Genomic DNA, 16754 nt, shown 5'->3' with positions numbered 1-16754 from the left:
TTCTTGATCAGAACCAAATAATTAGAGTACACTTCTACCAACAATCCAAACTAAACACCAGGTGTGTGTAATAATTTGCCATCACTAAAATTCCTTGTTCCTCCCAGGTAAGTCCTTTGAATTCATTTCTGAAATTAAATCCAAAGTTAAGCCCCAATAGTAAGAACAATAATTTACAGAAATGTGAAGGAAATGAGACACTGATTTATATCATATATAAATATATATATATATATTTATACTTATGTACACATACACATATATACCAAACTCAAGTCAAGGACAGATCCTTGACTTGAGTTTGGTATATATATAATATGACAGATAGGTTTTAAATTTCTGAAGCTTATTATAATAAATAAGAAATACATGCATATCATATAAACTTTATTACAATATGATAACCTTATATTATTTCACTGTTCCTTGTCATTTAGAAATTTAACTCAGAAATTTAATTCAACAAGCTTGTATTGAGGATCTCTCATGTGAAAGACATTCTGCTAAATGCAAAGGAAATAAACACTAACGGAGACTCACTTTCTAGTCAAGGACATAATCCATGTGTACAGATATCTTAATCACAAGAAGAAGATTTTAAAGTATTATACTTTTTTTTTAATAAAATTCTGAGGGAGCATAAAGTTGGATAAGATGAAACCAAGCATGGCTACTTGGGCTGGTCAGCTTCCCAGGTGGCTCAGCAGTAAAGAAATGGTCTGCAAAGCAGGAGCTGTGGGTTCAGGCCCTGGGTCAGGAGAATCCCCTGGAGAAGGAAATGGCTCCCCGTTCCAGTATTCTTATGTGGAGATTTATTAAATTCCATGGACAGAGGAGTCTTGTGAAGTCCATGAGGTCACAAAAGAGTTGGACATGACTTAGTGAATAAACAACAAGTTTTTAACTGAGATAAAAAGATAGGTACAATTCTGGGGCTTCCCTAGTAGCTCAGCTGGTAAAGAATCCTCCTGCAATGCGGGAGACCTGGGTTCGATCCCTGGGTTGGGAAGATCCCCTGGAGAAGGGAAAGGCTACCCACTCCAGTATTCTGGCCTGGAGAATTCCATGGACTGTATAGTCTACAGGGTCGCAAAGAGTCGGACATGACTGAGCGACTTTCACTCATTCACTCACTCACAATTCTGGGGATTTCCAGGCAAAGGCAAGGACATGAAGAAAAGCCTGCAGAGGAATAAAGAGGCAGGAAGCATTTTGGCACTGGTGATGGGAGAGAGCTGCCAAGAGAAGCAAAATATCTCCAATCCTTTTTTTGCTTTTTTGTTTACAGCATATTGTGATCATTTTACCTCCTTTTTATCCATGATGTGAAAACGTTTTTGAATGCAGATTAGTATGTGAAGAAATTCCAAAGCAGGAATGATTTTCTAGAAAGCACATACACAATAATTTCAGAGCTTCAAATGGCCCAAGATGACTGAGGTTGGCATTAACTGACATTGTCAGCATTGACTAGGAGCCTAAGGAGTGCCCAAGAGGGAAGAAGAATCATCTGGCAATACTGAGCTGGCAGCCAGCTGACAAGCTTAGAGCACAGGGAAGATGGCAAGGGGGTCACAGGAGGGCCCTGGGGTGACGGGCTGTCAACTGAGACTGCCAGTCCTGGCCCTGGTACCACTTCATAGTCCAGTGCAACCCAGTAGTAAATGAGAGTAGGAGCTGGGGATAAGAACATTGAGCAAGTAGTCCTCAAATGAAGGGATTTCTTCAACCATTTCTAAGTTAAAATTCTGAGACAAGGATCCCTAAACATACTATTTACTTATTTGTACAAAGGGCCTATTTCAGTTACTGTGATTATACAACAAATTACTTCAATATTTGATGGAGAAAAACAACAGTTAATCATGCTCACAGATTCTGTGGGTTGGGCTTTTGGACAGAGTATAGTGGAGTCAGCTTGCCTGTGTCCTATATTTTCTGGGTCTCAGCTGAAAGACTTCAAAGCTGAGGGCTGAAATCTTCTGGAGGCTCATTTGCTCACATGTCATGCAGTTAACACTGTCAACTGGGGCTGGAGTTCCTCTCCACTTGGGCTTCTCCATGTGGTCTCTTAGCCAAAAAAACCTAGTCTGACTTCATTACAATATGGTGGCAGAGTTCAAAGGGCAAGCATCCTACAGGAGAGAGTCAAATGGAGATTATATCCTTTCTATTCCCTGGTTTTGGAAGTTATATAGCATCAGTTCTATCATATACTATTTGCAGAGGTAGTTAACAAGTTCCTGCCCAAACTTATGACCAGAAAACAGAGATCCTACCTCTTGGAGGAAAGAATGGCAAAGTTCTGAAGGGCATATTTGAACCAGAAATTTTACCATAGTCATACCAGGAAGATCTGCCCCTAAGCCTTGGAGAGATCATAGAACCAACCTATCCTGCATGCTTTGTTTGTCCCTTTCTCTGACCCTTTCCTACACCCCTTATAGCTATTGCAGTTTCTAGAATATACAGAGGGGCAGTGGACTTAATAGAAACCTGGAGTCTGCTTGCGTGGGTGTGTGCTCAGTCACAACAGTGGTGTTCTATTCTTCGCGATCCAATGGGCCATAGCCCTCCAGGCTCCTCTGTCCATGGGATTCTCCAGGCAAGAATACTGGGATGGGTTGCCATGCCCTCCTTCAAGGGATCTTCCCAACCCAGGGATCAAATCTGCATCTCCTGCATTGCAGGTGGATTCTTTACCACTGAGCCACTGGGAAAGCCCTGACTCTGCTTAAGGGAATTATTAATAAAATTGATTATGAGTTTTCAAAATCCAAGCTCAATATAGGTTAGTATTTCTGGCTCATGGAAGAGGAAAATGTATTTAGAGATATGGTTTGGGATAAATCACTGAGGATTTTAAATGCCATGCTGAGTATTTAGGTTTTCTGATGGACTCAGGACTTTGTTTCATGGCATTGGAGAAATGGCTGCATATTTTTGATCGAGAAAGCAACATAACCATTCAGAAAAATGACTCAGAATGAAAGCCCTGAGCAGAATGGATCAGAATGGCAAGAGACTGGAAATTGAGAAAAAGTAGAAGTTCTCTTAACTGACCCCTGTTAACTGAAACACCTCATTAAGCCCTGCTGTCAATGCTGCTTCTCAAATCTCTGGATGCTGAGGCCAGGAAGACATATTCTAACACGCCCTTGTATTCCTCCTCCTCCTTCCAGATAAGTTGCCTGCTGACCAAGAGTCAGGATGTTTGCTACTAAATGTGTGTGAACTTTAATTGCTATTGTTTTATTTAATTAAATACTTTAAGACAAAGTTAACCGAGTACAAAATGAAAGAGAGTAGTTGTTTCTGTGAAAACAAAACTACTTGCTTTGGGAAAGATCACTGGAGATGGTGATTGCAGCCATGAAATTAAAATACACTTACTCCTTGGAAGGAAAGTTATGACCTACCTAGATAACATATTCAAAAGCAGAGACATTACTTTGCCAACAAAGGTCCATCTAGTCAAGGCTATGATTTTTCCAGTGGTCACGTATGGATGTGAGAGTTGGACTGTGAAGAAAGCTGAGCGCCAAGAATTAATGCTTTTGAACTTGTGGTGTTGGAGAAGACTCTTGAGAGTCCCTTGGACTGCAAGGAGATCCAACCAGTCCATTCTGAAGGAGATCAGCCCTGGGTGTTCTTTGGAAGGAATGATGCTAAAGCTGAAACTCCAATACTTTGGCCATCTGATGCGAAGAGTTGACTCATTGGAAAAGATTCTGATGCTGGGAGGGATTGGGGGCAGGAGGAGAAGGGGACAACAGAAGTTGAGATGGCTGGATGGCATCACTGACTCGATGGACATGAGTTTGAGTGAACTCCGCGAGTTGGTGATGGACAGGGAGGCCTGGCGTGCTGTGATTCATGGGGTCGCAAAGAGTTGGACACGACTGAGCGACTGAACTGAACTGAAGAGTGTAATAAACACTGTAGGATTAAGGGTGGCTGAGACAGGTAAAAGACTGGGCAGGGACCAGTGGAAAGGAACATCAAGAAAGATTCTATAGTCAAGTTACTTTGTAAGAGTTTTCCACTTTCGGAATACAGCACAGTAATCAAGCACCTACAGAGCTAAACTTAGTAAATCCAATTCCAATTCTACCATTTGTCGTCTATGACTTTGGGTAATTTGCATAAACCTTTATGTGCCTCAGTTTCCTTATCTGTAAAATAGGGTTATAATAGTACCTACCTCATAGACTGCAGTAAGGATTGAGTTAAAAGGGTATAAAAAGATTCTGCTACATTGAAAGTGTTACAAAAAAGACTTATTATTACTGTTATTAGTATTCACTATGGATATGGCTTTAAGAGGATAATAAAAAACAGCAATAAATGGATCAACAGTCAGGAAAATATCATGGCTACATCAAAAGATGAATGAGTGTAAATTTATAGGTTCTTAAGGTATATGAATGTTTGTATTTTTATAATTCCTTAAACAGACTTAAAAACAACATTGACAAGCCATTGACCCAAACAATCTCAGGTAAAAGAGCTTTTTGATATCCGGAGGGCTCTTGCCAGGTGGCTGATGCTGGGGCCCTAGGTAAGGGACTGAGAGAATGGAGAGTCAGGGACAGAGAGGAGACACTTAATGAGAGGGGACTCAAGAGGAGAGGGGGGGTATGACTCAAAATTTTGAGCCCCAGCATTTGAAAATATATTCATCAGAAGAGAGGACCTAATGTGGGAAGGGAGTGGAGAAATATTATATTTAAATATAACTGTTTTAAATTTGGTATTTCCCAGGATTTGGTCCTGGGCCCTCTTCATTCTTCCACAAAACAGTCTTTAGGCAAACTCATCTCATACCTTTGGTTAGTGTATTCTGATTGTGCCAAAATTCATGATACAACTCAAACCTCTCTGCTGAATTTTAGACTAGTTTTTACAGCTGGCTCCCACACATAGCTCTTCTTGAAGGTTCCATAGAACATTCACTGAACATTCAATATGTGCAAAGTGATTTATTATCTTCCCACTAACATCTGTTCCTTTTCTAAATTACCTTAACAAATGATGCCATCATTTACCCAATCATTCAGGCCATGGGTGATCTGGAAACCAATCTAAAAATATCTTCTTTTACTCTAATCTTCATATTCAATTGGTCTTTAAGACTTGCCATTTCATCTTTTAAATATTGTTTGAATCTATCCCTTCTGCCTTCTAACTTACTTCATAACTTGTATCTCTGCCTTCATGTTTTCTTCCTTCTAATCCATGTCTCACATTGACAGAGTTATATTTATAAAATGCAATATGATCATTTACACTAATGGTTAAAACTTTTCAATGACTCTCCATTGCCTATAAGGATCTAGCCCCAAATTTTTGTAGATGGTACATAACATACAGGATACATCATAATAAGCTCTCTGCCTCTCTCTCCAGATTCATCTCTACCCCTTGTACCCTATGATCAGTCATATAGAATTATCATGAAAATAACTCTACTGTCCAGAATTTCCTGTTCAAAAATTCTGCTCAATGGAATTCTCAAGGCAGAAGATCTTACCTTGATCAACAAAAAGCACCTGTATTTTGATTCAAGGAAACGTTCAAGAAACAGAGAAAAGCAATCTCAATCCAAACTTTCTGAATTCATTTTAAGAACACTCACCTAGTGTAATTCCACAGAGAAAAATTCTCAAAAAGGGATATATGCAATATATATTTTATTCTAAATATTTGTTTTATGGAGTTATAAATATTTGCTTCTAATTACCTATATTTTGTAATTTCCTTGCCTTTACTTTTATGATGAACATTGTATAGTATGATTAGAGCCAGAGCTCTAATTCTTAACACTGTTCTCTACAGGACTTTATCTAAAGAATTTATCTAAAAATGACTTGACTCGTAACAATCATACAAGAAGCAATTATGCTGCCAGAAATGCCCCTACACAAAGATAGAAATGAAAAAGAGAACAGAAAGGATATTAAAAGAACTCCAAGAAAATGCTTTGCACATCTCTATAATAATAAAATCAGAAAGAAATGAACAGTAGTCTAAGAAAATATAAATTACCAAAATTGGCCCTTGACGAGGTAGAAAATCTAAATAAATCAATTTTCATGGAAAAAATAAAGTTGTCACAGAACTACTCCTCAAAAATGTGCAGGACGCAGATGGTTTTACAGATGAATTATTTCAAACTTTCCAGGAACAAATTTTTTCCATGTTATATAAACTGGTCCAGAACATAGATAAAGAAAGAAACTGTTTCTCTCCCTCATATGAAGTTAGCATCCATTCTAACAAGGAGAATACAAACTTCAAACCAACTGCCCTTAAAAGAACTGACACAAAACTCTTAAGTAAAAGATAAGCCCGTTTACTTTGAATATTTTTAAATGTTACAGAATGACCTAGCAAAGTTAATTTTAAAAATGCAAGGATAGTTCAATAGTAAAAAATGTATTAATAGATCAAAAGAGGAAAATCATATTATAGTTCTGTAATGAAAAAAGAGCATTTATTTTGATACACTTAAACTAGGAAAATGCAGACAATCCATTTTTAGTGTAACTATCACCTACTCTTAAAATGGGTATGAAATGGTTAAACAATAAACCCCTGAGATGCCACAAGGTATCATAAACGCCATACATTTTGTGCAGAGCCTGTTTCAGTCCAATTCTGGCTACTCCCTCCCCCGAGAAATGTAGCATGAGATGTAAAGTGCTTCCCACGTAACTGCCCTGGACCAGAGTAGGTATAGACAGACCACAGGGAGGCAAGGCAGGGAGCAGAGAGCACTGCACAGGTATGAAAGCCCCACTCCTGGAAAAGCAGGCAGTCACAGCAGGCATTTCAAGAAATGATGTCAGGAAAAAATATAATTGATGAAGCAACTGCTAATGCGAAGTCTATTCATTCTCTGGAACTGGCATCACAGATCTGGTGTAGAGAAGTGCTCATTTAACATAGATGACTGAAGACCTGATCAGTGGGGGAGAGAGGAAAAAAAAATTCAGTGATCCAGCTCAATATAAGAAGAGCACCCAAACTGGGGCAGGACAGAAATATGTTACCTTCATTATACCTGGAACCACACTGGGGATGTGCTATAGTCTGGGATATTTATTTATAGCTGAGTTCATCATACAATTTGTAGGATGAAGGAAGAGGGAGGTACTTACTGATCATGCTACACAAGCCCATGAAGACTGCAGGGTCTACAGTGTACTTTGCCCGCTTCTAAAAAAAAAGTCTCCTGAACTGCTTTGTTTTGTTTTGTTTTTTTCTCCCTTTAAAAGCTGGGATGAGATGTGCTTCAACTTCATGTGAAAACAAACTTTCACTGTGGCCACTGCTAATTGGGGAAAAGACTGTATGTGAAGCAAAGACAGCCTTTGAGGGGGACCCATGAACCAGGCATTAAACTATAAGAGGTGATGAAAATTGTTTACATATGCAATAAATTTAAATGAAAAGATGATGCTTGAACTAAACATATGATTCAGTTCAGTTCAGTCATTCAGTCGTGTCTGACTCTTTGCGACCCCATGGACTGCAGGGCTTCCCTGCAGGACAACAGGCTTCCCTGTCCATTACCAACTCCTGGAGCTTACTCAAATTCATGTCCATTGAGTAGGTGATGCCATCCAACCATCTCATCCTCTGTCGTCCCCTTCTCCTCCAGTCTTCAATCTTTCCCAGCATCAGGGTCTTTTCAAATGAGTCAGTTCTTTGCATCAGGTGGCCAAAGTATTGGAGTTTCAGCTTCAGCATCAGTCCTTCCAGTGAATATTCCGGACTGATTTCCTTTAGGATGGACTGGTTGGATCTCCTGGCAGTCCAAGGGACTCTCAAAGTCTTCTCCAACACAGTTCAAAAGCATCAATTCTTTGGCACTGAGCTTTCTTTATAGTCCAACTCTCACATCCATACATGACTACTGGAAAAACGAAAGCTTTGACTAGACAGACCTTTGTTGGCAAAGGTGTCTGTCTTTGCTTTTTAATATGCTGTCTAGGTTGGTCATAACTTTTCTTCCAAGGAGCAAGCGTCTTTTAATTTCATGGCTGCAGTCACCATCTGCAGTGATTTTGGAGCCCAGAAAAATAAAGTCTGTTTCCATTGTTTCCCCATCTATTTTCCATGAAGTGATAGGACCCGATGCCATGATTTAAGTTTTCTGAATGTTGAGTTTTAAGCCAACTTTTTCACTCTCCTCTTTCACTTTCATTAAGAGGCTCTTTAGTTCTTTGCTTTCTGCCATAAGGGTGGTGTCATCTGCATATCTAAGGTTATTGATATTTGTCCCGGAAATCTTGATTTCAGCTTGTGCTTCATCCAGTCCAGCATTTCTCATGATGTACTCTGCATTGGAGAAGGCAATGGCAACCCACTCCAGTGTTCTTGCCTGGAGAATCCCATGGACAGGAGCCTGGTGGGCTGCTGTCTATGGGGTTGCACAGAGTTGGACATGACTGAAGCGACTTAGCAGCAGCAGCAACTCTGCATATAAGTTAAATAAGCAGGGTAACAATATACATGTGATTACTTTTTAAAAATACCCTTTGGTGGTTTCTATGCCTAGGCAGCCATGTCACAAGTTCCAAGACTACTGTCAGGGTGAATGTCTTGCTGAAAGGACTCAAGAAAGCGTTGTACTCATGCTTATGATTTATTACACAGAAAATATAAAGAAGACAAGAAAAGGGTAAAGGTGCATAGGGTGAAGTCCAGGAAACACCAGGCACAATTTTCTAAATGTCTCATTCCAGTGGAATTGCACAAGGACACACTTAACTTTCCCAGCAATGATATTTGACAACACATACAAAATGTTTCCCAAAAAAGCATGTCTACTGAATCTTGGTGTTTAGGGTTTATACTGGACACCAGTCATACAGGTTGACTTAAAAAAAAAAAAGAACATGTTCTGCACCCAATTAGCATGAGAAGAGTGTAAACACTGCGATTTTCATCCAGACATCCTTAAGTAACAGGCAATGCCCACTGGCTGTGCTAAGAAGGGGCATTTTCATCGTTCCTGGGATGATGCTACTTCAATCTCTTTTCTCACCATCACCTCTAGCTAGTACGGCATCTTGCCTGGAGACATGAAAAATAAAACCTTCTACTGTTCTCTGGGCTGAAAATGCAGCCCCTCCCTACTCATGGGGTCTGAGGGAGGCTGGAAAGAAGCACTGAAACTTGTCTGAGTTTGCTCTGGCATTGGTGAGGTGCAGTTCTTAGAGAATCCATTTGGTTAGAGGAAAAGAACCTGCTCTCAGTTCCTACTCTGGAATTCAGTAAAATATTAATCTTTAACTAGACTACTTTAGAAAAGTGACAGTTCTTTGTAAGGCCAGGATGTGATGCTATAGAAGGAAGCATGTGCTCTGGGCTAGCAATGCTCCATCTCTCTCTTAGCCAGAATGTTTGGGTCTGGGACACAGAGAGGAGATGAGAATGATGCCCCTCATAAAAACACCTAAGGACCCACTCTCAACATATCAACTTTAGACAAGGCCAAAGCAAGAAACATAATGCATGCATGTTAAGAAGGCTGGATTTATCCTGGAGTTAATGGGAAGCTATTGAAGAAATTTACAAGGGCCATGGCAGACTAATATTTATATTTTTAAAATATTGCTCTGCACACAATGAGGATTGAGGGAAACAAGAATGCATGCCAATTTAGGAGATTAGTGCATTAATTAAGGCAAAACTGAATGGATTAAGATAGTATCAGTGGGGATGGAAAGGATTTGGGGTAAGAGATATTCAGACAAAACTGACATGTGCTGGAAAGAAGCTGACAAGATGCCCATATTCCAGGCTGAATGAGAGAAGGATGGAGAATCCACTAGTCTGAAATTCGCTAGTAGGAAATAAAAAGAAGTAACACCTAGCATGGTGGACTACACTTAGAAGGGGCTAACACATCTTTATTAAGTTGAATGTTGGAATAGGAATTTTAAGAAGATTATTCTGAAAGCCACAAGTCACAGGCCCTGGTTAAACAAGAAACAAAAGCCAGAGACCCCAGTTAGAGTGTAGCCGTGATAAAAGGAAAGGAAAGAAAAATCACTAACTTGAAACCATAACAACTCCTAGAAGAAAACATGGGCTGTTTTTAAACATCCTGTCGCTCCTGTTGTTTAGTCGCTCGGTCATATCTGACTTTCTACAACCCCATGGACTATAGTCCACCAGGCTCCTATGTCCATGGAGATTCTCCAGGCAAGAATACTGAAGTGGGTAGCCATTCCCTTCTCCAGGGGATCTTCCCAACCCAGGGATTGAACCTATGTCTACTGCTTGGCAGACAGATTCCTTACCACTGAGCCCCCTGTGAAACCCTGCCCAACATCACTAGGTATCAGGAAATACAAATCAAAAGGACAATGAGATATTGCCTATGCAATTGTCTCCTCTGTCCTCCACTATCTCCCAGGGTTTGCTCAAATTCATGTTCATTGAGTCCACGCTGTTATCTAACAATCTCATCCTCTGTCGCCCCCTTCTCTTTGAATATTATCAAAAATTCTACAAAGAACAAATGTTGGGGAGAATATGGAGAAAAGAGAACTCTGGAGCACTGTAGATGGAAGTGTAAATTGGTGCAGCCACTATGGAAAACAGTATGGAGATTCCTCAAAAATTAAAAATAGAACTACCATGTCATCCAGCAACTCCACTTCTGGGTATCTATCTGAAGTAAAGAAAACACTAACTTGAAAAAATATGTGCATCCTCATGTTTATTGCAACATTATTTACAATAGCCAAGGCATGGAAGTAACCTAAGTGTTCATTATCTATGAATGAATGGAGAGAGAAAAAGTGATTTTACATATATATATATACATATACATATAGTGAATGTCCTCAGTCATGTCTGACTCTTTGTGACCACATGGACTGTAGCCAGCCAGACTCCTCTGTCCATGGGATTCTCCAGGCAAAGAATACTGGAATAGGTTGCCATGTCCTTCCCAAGGGGATCTTTCCAACCCAGGGATCAAACCCACATCTCTTGTATCTCCTGCATTGGCAGGCAGACCCTTTACCACTAAGCCACCAGGAAAGTTTATACACATACATACACACACATATAATCATTATATTGTATAATATAATGTATATATACATATATTGTTGATAATATAATGTATCAGTTCAGTTCAGTCACTCAGTCATGTTCGACTCTTTGTGACCCCATGAACCATAGCACACCAGGCCTCCCTGTCCATCATTAACTCCCGGAGTCTACCCAAACCCATGTCCATCAAATTGGTAATGCCATCCAACCATCTCATCCTCTGTCCTCCCCTTCTCCTCACACCTTCAATCTTTCCCAGCATCAGGGTCTTTTCAAATGAGTCAGCTCTTCGCATCAGGTGGCCAAAGTATTGGAGTTTCAGCTTCAACATCAGTCCTTCTAATTGAACACCCAGGGCTGATCTCCTTTAGGATGGACTGGTTGGATCTCCTTGCAGTCCAAGGGACTCTCAAAAGTCTTCTCCAACACCACAGTTCAAAAGCATCAATTCTTCGGCACTCAGCTTTCTTTATAGTCCAACTCTCACATCCATACATGACCACTGGAAAAACCATAGCCTTGCATATAAATATATTGTTGTTACTGTCGCTTGGTCACTAAGTCGTGTCCGACTCTTTGTGACCCCATGGACTGTAGCACACCAGGCACCTCTGTCCTCCACTATCTCTCAGAGTTTGCTCAAATTCATGTCCATTGAGTCCATGATGTTATCTAACCATCTTATCCTCTGTTACCCCCTTCTTCTTTTGCTTTCAATCTTTCCCAGCATAAGGATGTTTTCTAATGAATCAGTTCTTCACATCAGGTGGCCAAAGTATTGGAGCTTCAGCTTCAGCAAGAGTCCTTCCAATGAATATTCAGGGTGATTTCTTTTAGGATTGACTGATTTTATCTCCTTGCAGTCCAAGAGACTCTCAAGAGTCTTCTCCAGCACCATATTTTGACAGCATCAATTCTTTGGTGCTCAGCCTTCTTTACACTCTAACTCTCACATCCATACATGACTACCAGAAAAACCATAGTTTTGACTACACGGACCTTTCTTGGTAAAGTGATGTCCCTGCTTTTTAATACTCTTTCTAGGTTTGTCATAGCTTTCCTTCCAAGGAGCAAGCAGTCACCATCAAAATTGAGCAGTAAAAAAGAATGAAATATTGCCATTTGCAACAACATGAGTGGACCTTGAGGGCATTGTGCTAAATGAAATAAGTCAGACAGAAGAGAAACACTGTGTGATCTCACTTATATGTGGAATCTAAAATAAAAGAAAACTTACGAACTCTGTTGATTGGTTAGTAGAATACAATGTATGATGGGGGAAGATGGGGAAGAGCTAAGATGATTCCTGTCTTCCAACTTTAATTCCTGGGTAAAGTACCAGTGTCATATGACAGGAATAAATAGTATTATTAATTTTAATAAGAAACTTCAATTTGAATTTTCATTGTATGACTAAATTATTTTTCCATTTGGCACAAAAGTCTCATTATATTTACAACAACCATTATCATTGGGAAAATAAGTTTTCTTGTCCAGAATTGAGCTGACTGCCAAATTGCCATTTGTGCCAACAAGGTTTAAGTGCCATAGTTTTCTTCCTTCATTACTCTTGCTCCCTGATGAATGGTGATTTAGTTTGTATAACTATTCAACGCACCAAGTTCCGATTGTAACTTATTGTTCGAGAAGTTTGACCTTTTATCCACATTTAAATATCTGAAAAACATTTGGAAACTTCATCTGGGAGATCAAAAACTTCTGTCAGTTTCCTGACCTTTCTGCGTTCCTGAGGAAAGGAATTAAGACTCCAGGCTTTCTTAATACATTCTTGAAACAAAGTTCACTGATGCAGTTTCCTGTTCTGCATCAACTAATGCATTGTGAAGTCTCGGGCTCTTCACCCAGCATTGTTTAGTTGCTAAGTCATGTCCGACTCTTTGCGACCCCATGGATTGTAGCCCACCAAGCTCATCTGTCCATGGGATTTCCCAGGCAAGAATATTGCAGTAGGTACCTATTTCCTTCTTCAGGGGATCTTCCCAACCCAGGGATTGAACCCTCGTCTCCTACAGTGGCAGGCAGATCCTTTACCGCTGAGCCACCATTACCTTCCATTACCTTCTCTTTTTACCCTTACCTCTATAGAGTTCAAGTGACTTTCAGTAAATACTGAAATTCTGTTTAGGTTTGAGAATGTATTACCAAAGTGGTCAGAATACTAAACTGGGAAGCTAAAACATCAATATTCCTAACATTGGTTGGCAAAGGATTTACTTCAATTTGAATCCTCAATCTTGTTTTCATTGTAGTAAAATTGGATATTTTCCACTTCTTCATTTATTCATTCAGTGAGTCCTTATTGAGGGGATACTGTGTGCCAGACACTTGGCCTACATCTGTGAACAAAACAAAGACCTTTTACTCATAAAGTTTACCCTTGAGTAAGGATATAAAACAATAAGCATAATAAATAAATTAATCTATGGTATGTGAGGAGATGATTAGAGCTTTGAGAATAAGAAAGTGCAGAGGAGGCTCTGGAGGATTTAGGAAAAGAAGCAGGGTGGAGGAGTTGCTGTATTAAATATGGAGATCAAGGTGGGCCTCATGGAGGTGGTGACACAGCATAAACCTGAAGGATGTGAGGGAAACAGCCAAAAAGATGTCTGGGGAAAGAATATTTCAGGCTGAGGAAACAACAAAAGCAAAGGCCTTAATACAGGATGGTGCTTAGAATGTTCAAGAAACAGCAAGGATTGGGGTGTAGGGGGTTTAGCAGAGTCTGTAGGCTGTTGCAACCATAGGTATGGATAGGTACTCAGAAATATACCTGTTGACAAACTGAAGGCCCCATGTGATCTGGCTATAACTATGCAATCTTTTTTTTCAGTCCCTAATGGCTAGTCTGCTTGTTAATATCACATTTCACCATTCCTCCAAGACATTTTGTCTCTTTTTACCTGTATGCATGCGCATTTGCTCTTGCATTACATTTTGCACCTTTCTTTTAGTAGTAAAATCCTCTTCTTTGCACACCAACATGGATGAACTTGGAGGGCATCATGCCCTCAGAGAAAGACAACCACTGTATGATATCATTTATATGTGGAATATAAAAAATACAACAAACTAGTGACTATAACAAAACATAAGCAGATCAGAGCACAAACTACTGGCTATCAGTGGGGAGAGGGTAGCAAGGAGGGGCCAGATAAGGGTGGCGGACTGAGAGGTACAAAGTACTAGGTATAAAATAAGCTACAAGGACATATACAACATAGGGAATACAGCCAATATTTTATAATAACTATAAATGCAGTGTAACCTTTAAAACTGTGAATCACTATATTGTACCCCTGTAACATATAATTTTGTACAACAATTGTACTTCATTTTTTTAAGAAATTGGCCCCACAATTCCTCTTCTTTGCCAAGATCTACCTCATGGTTCATTCATTCTCAATTATGTGTTCCCTAACTTCACTTTTTTTTTTTAATGTACTCAGTGCCACACATTTTATCCCTTAAGTATTTGTTATCTTGTCTCATTCTTTTAGTCATTCAATCATGCATGTTACTCTTTATATATATTTATATATATACATAAATAAAGAGGTTTTATATATATATATATATAAAGGTTACTCTCTCTCTCTCTCTCTCTCTCTCTCTATCTCTATATATATATATATATATATATATATAAGTGATATATATAAAGCATATACATATGCTTCCTGAAGTCCCAGATCACACATCACACATTCACCTGTATTTGACTAGCCCTTGACTAGCAGAGTGTTTGTATCACATCAGGCACTGGTTGTACAGAGATGATGAGTAAGACTCCATGCTTATCTTAGAGGAGTACAATCTGGAAAGGATGACTGGCAAGTCAATAAAGATGATACTATACAATCAATGTACAGCTATGATTCTGAGAGTGACAGCACTATGAACAGAAAGGAAAAAAGAAACCAATATGGATCAGATGCCACACGTTATCTCATTTAATTCTTACGATAGACTGGCAGATGGAGGTTAGAAACCTCATTTCAGAAGATGAGGAAATTGAGGTCCAGAGAGGTGAAGTTTCTTGACCATGGTTACTCAGGTAGACAAGATCAGTCCTGGGACAGGAACTGGGCCTTTGGTTTTCATTTAAGTACACAATTCTTCCACTTACCTATTATCCTTTCCCAGTGCAAAGAACACAGCAACTAAGAAATATGCTTCATACCAGCCAAATAAAATAGCGATTTCTTTCATTTGCCTTATGTTGTCTTTCAAATATCAAAGGATGCTCCTGGTAAACATACTTCTCTTTATTTTATAAACTTCAATCTTGTCTCTCCTCGGATTTTGATTTAAAAAAAAAATTAAATCTAGTTCTAGCTATATTTTTCTCTTACAATCCCTATTATATGTTTGTTTAAAGATAAGTTGTGAAACGAAAATGTCAAGTTCGAATTCTTAGTCTGCCTTTTAGTTATTATAGGTTACTCAATTTAGCAGTTTTAAGTTGTTCCATTTATAAAATAGAGATGCCAAGATGAAGACCCTGATAGAAGTAATAAATATTTTTTAAATAACTGATACTATGCAGCTAATAAATGTTAAGTGGGCAGCATTACAGTTTTCCTTGCGTGCTTAACAAACACTAAAGGATACATGCATTCATTTATTGTGTGACGTCTCAGATAACTGTTGTGGGAAAAAACTAAGACCATTCAAATGAGAACAGAGGATAATTATGCAAAAACTTGTTATATACCAAGAGAGTCAGCCACCATTATTTACATTCTGGCAGAGAGGCAAAGGCAGGCAGAGGAGTGGGAAAACTTTATAGCAGAAAAGGAAAGAACTTTCAGGTATGCCTTGACTGAAGACTGTTGGCATGGGAAACCTCAGGGGGCTTCAAAATCCTGTGAGATTGGTTAAGAGTATATATTTCTCTGGTTGATCTTCATTTGAGAGTAGGGACAACAATTGGGGAAGCTATTGGGGAAGTCAGTTATTAATCACGCCCCAGCCATTTCATTACAGAGGTTAGCGTTTGGCTTTCTGGGTTGGTTACTGGAGATAGTGGTCTGAGTACAAGCCTAACTTACAGTGGGCTGGTTTCATAGACTAGTTACTGCAGATAATGTATTGGTTTCCTGCTCTGGTTGCTGCAGATTTTGGGGTCTGAGTTTTATTTGTATTTATAACCTGGCCATTATCTTTTTGGATAGTCAGTCTCTCTCTTACTATAGGTCTATCAATAGTTGATTTAGCAGGTGTCTATGATTTACAGAACTTTATATGTGTTTTAATAAATTGTTACTTTTTAATTTAGTCCCAGAGTCATCTAGAATACATACACCACATTTTCTAAGCATTAATCTCATTAAATTTAATATAGTAATAATTTAAGTATTTCCTTCTCTTGTCAAAAATTTTAGCTAAATATTCCAAATGTGACATAAAATTTCTATCATAATTTATTGGACAATATATGTAAGGTGGGACCTGTATGGCATGGAGAACTCTACTCAGTGCTCTGTGGTGGTCTAAATGAGAAGGAAATACAAGGAAGAGGAGGTATATGTATACATTTGCCTGATTCATTTTGCTGTACAGCATAAACCAACACAACACTGAAAAGCAACCACACTCCAACAAAAATATAAGTATGATGGAGAAATCATTGCTGTAGTCTAAAGAGTTTACTA

Source organism: Bos mutus, chromosome 9, assembly GCF_027580195.1.
Source record: "Bos mutus isolate GX-2022 chromosome 9, NWIPB_WYAK_1.1, whole genome shotgun sequence".
Taxonomy (NCBI): Eukaryota; Metazoa; Chordata; class Mammalia; order Artiodactyla; family Bovidae; genus Bos; species Bos mutus.
This window is presented reverse-complemented; position numbering follows the sequence as displayed.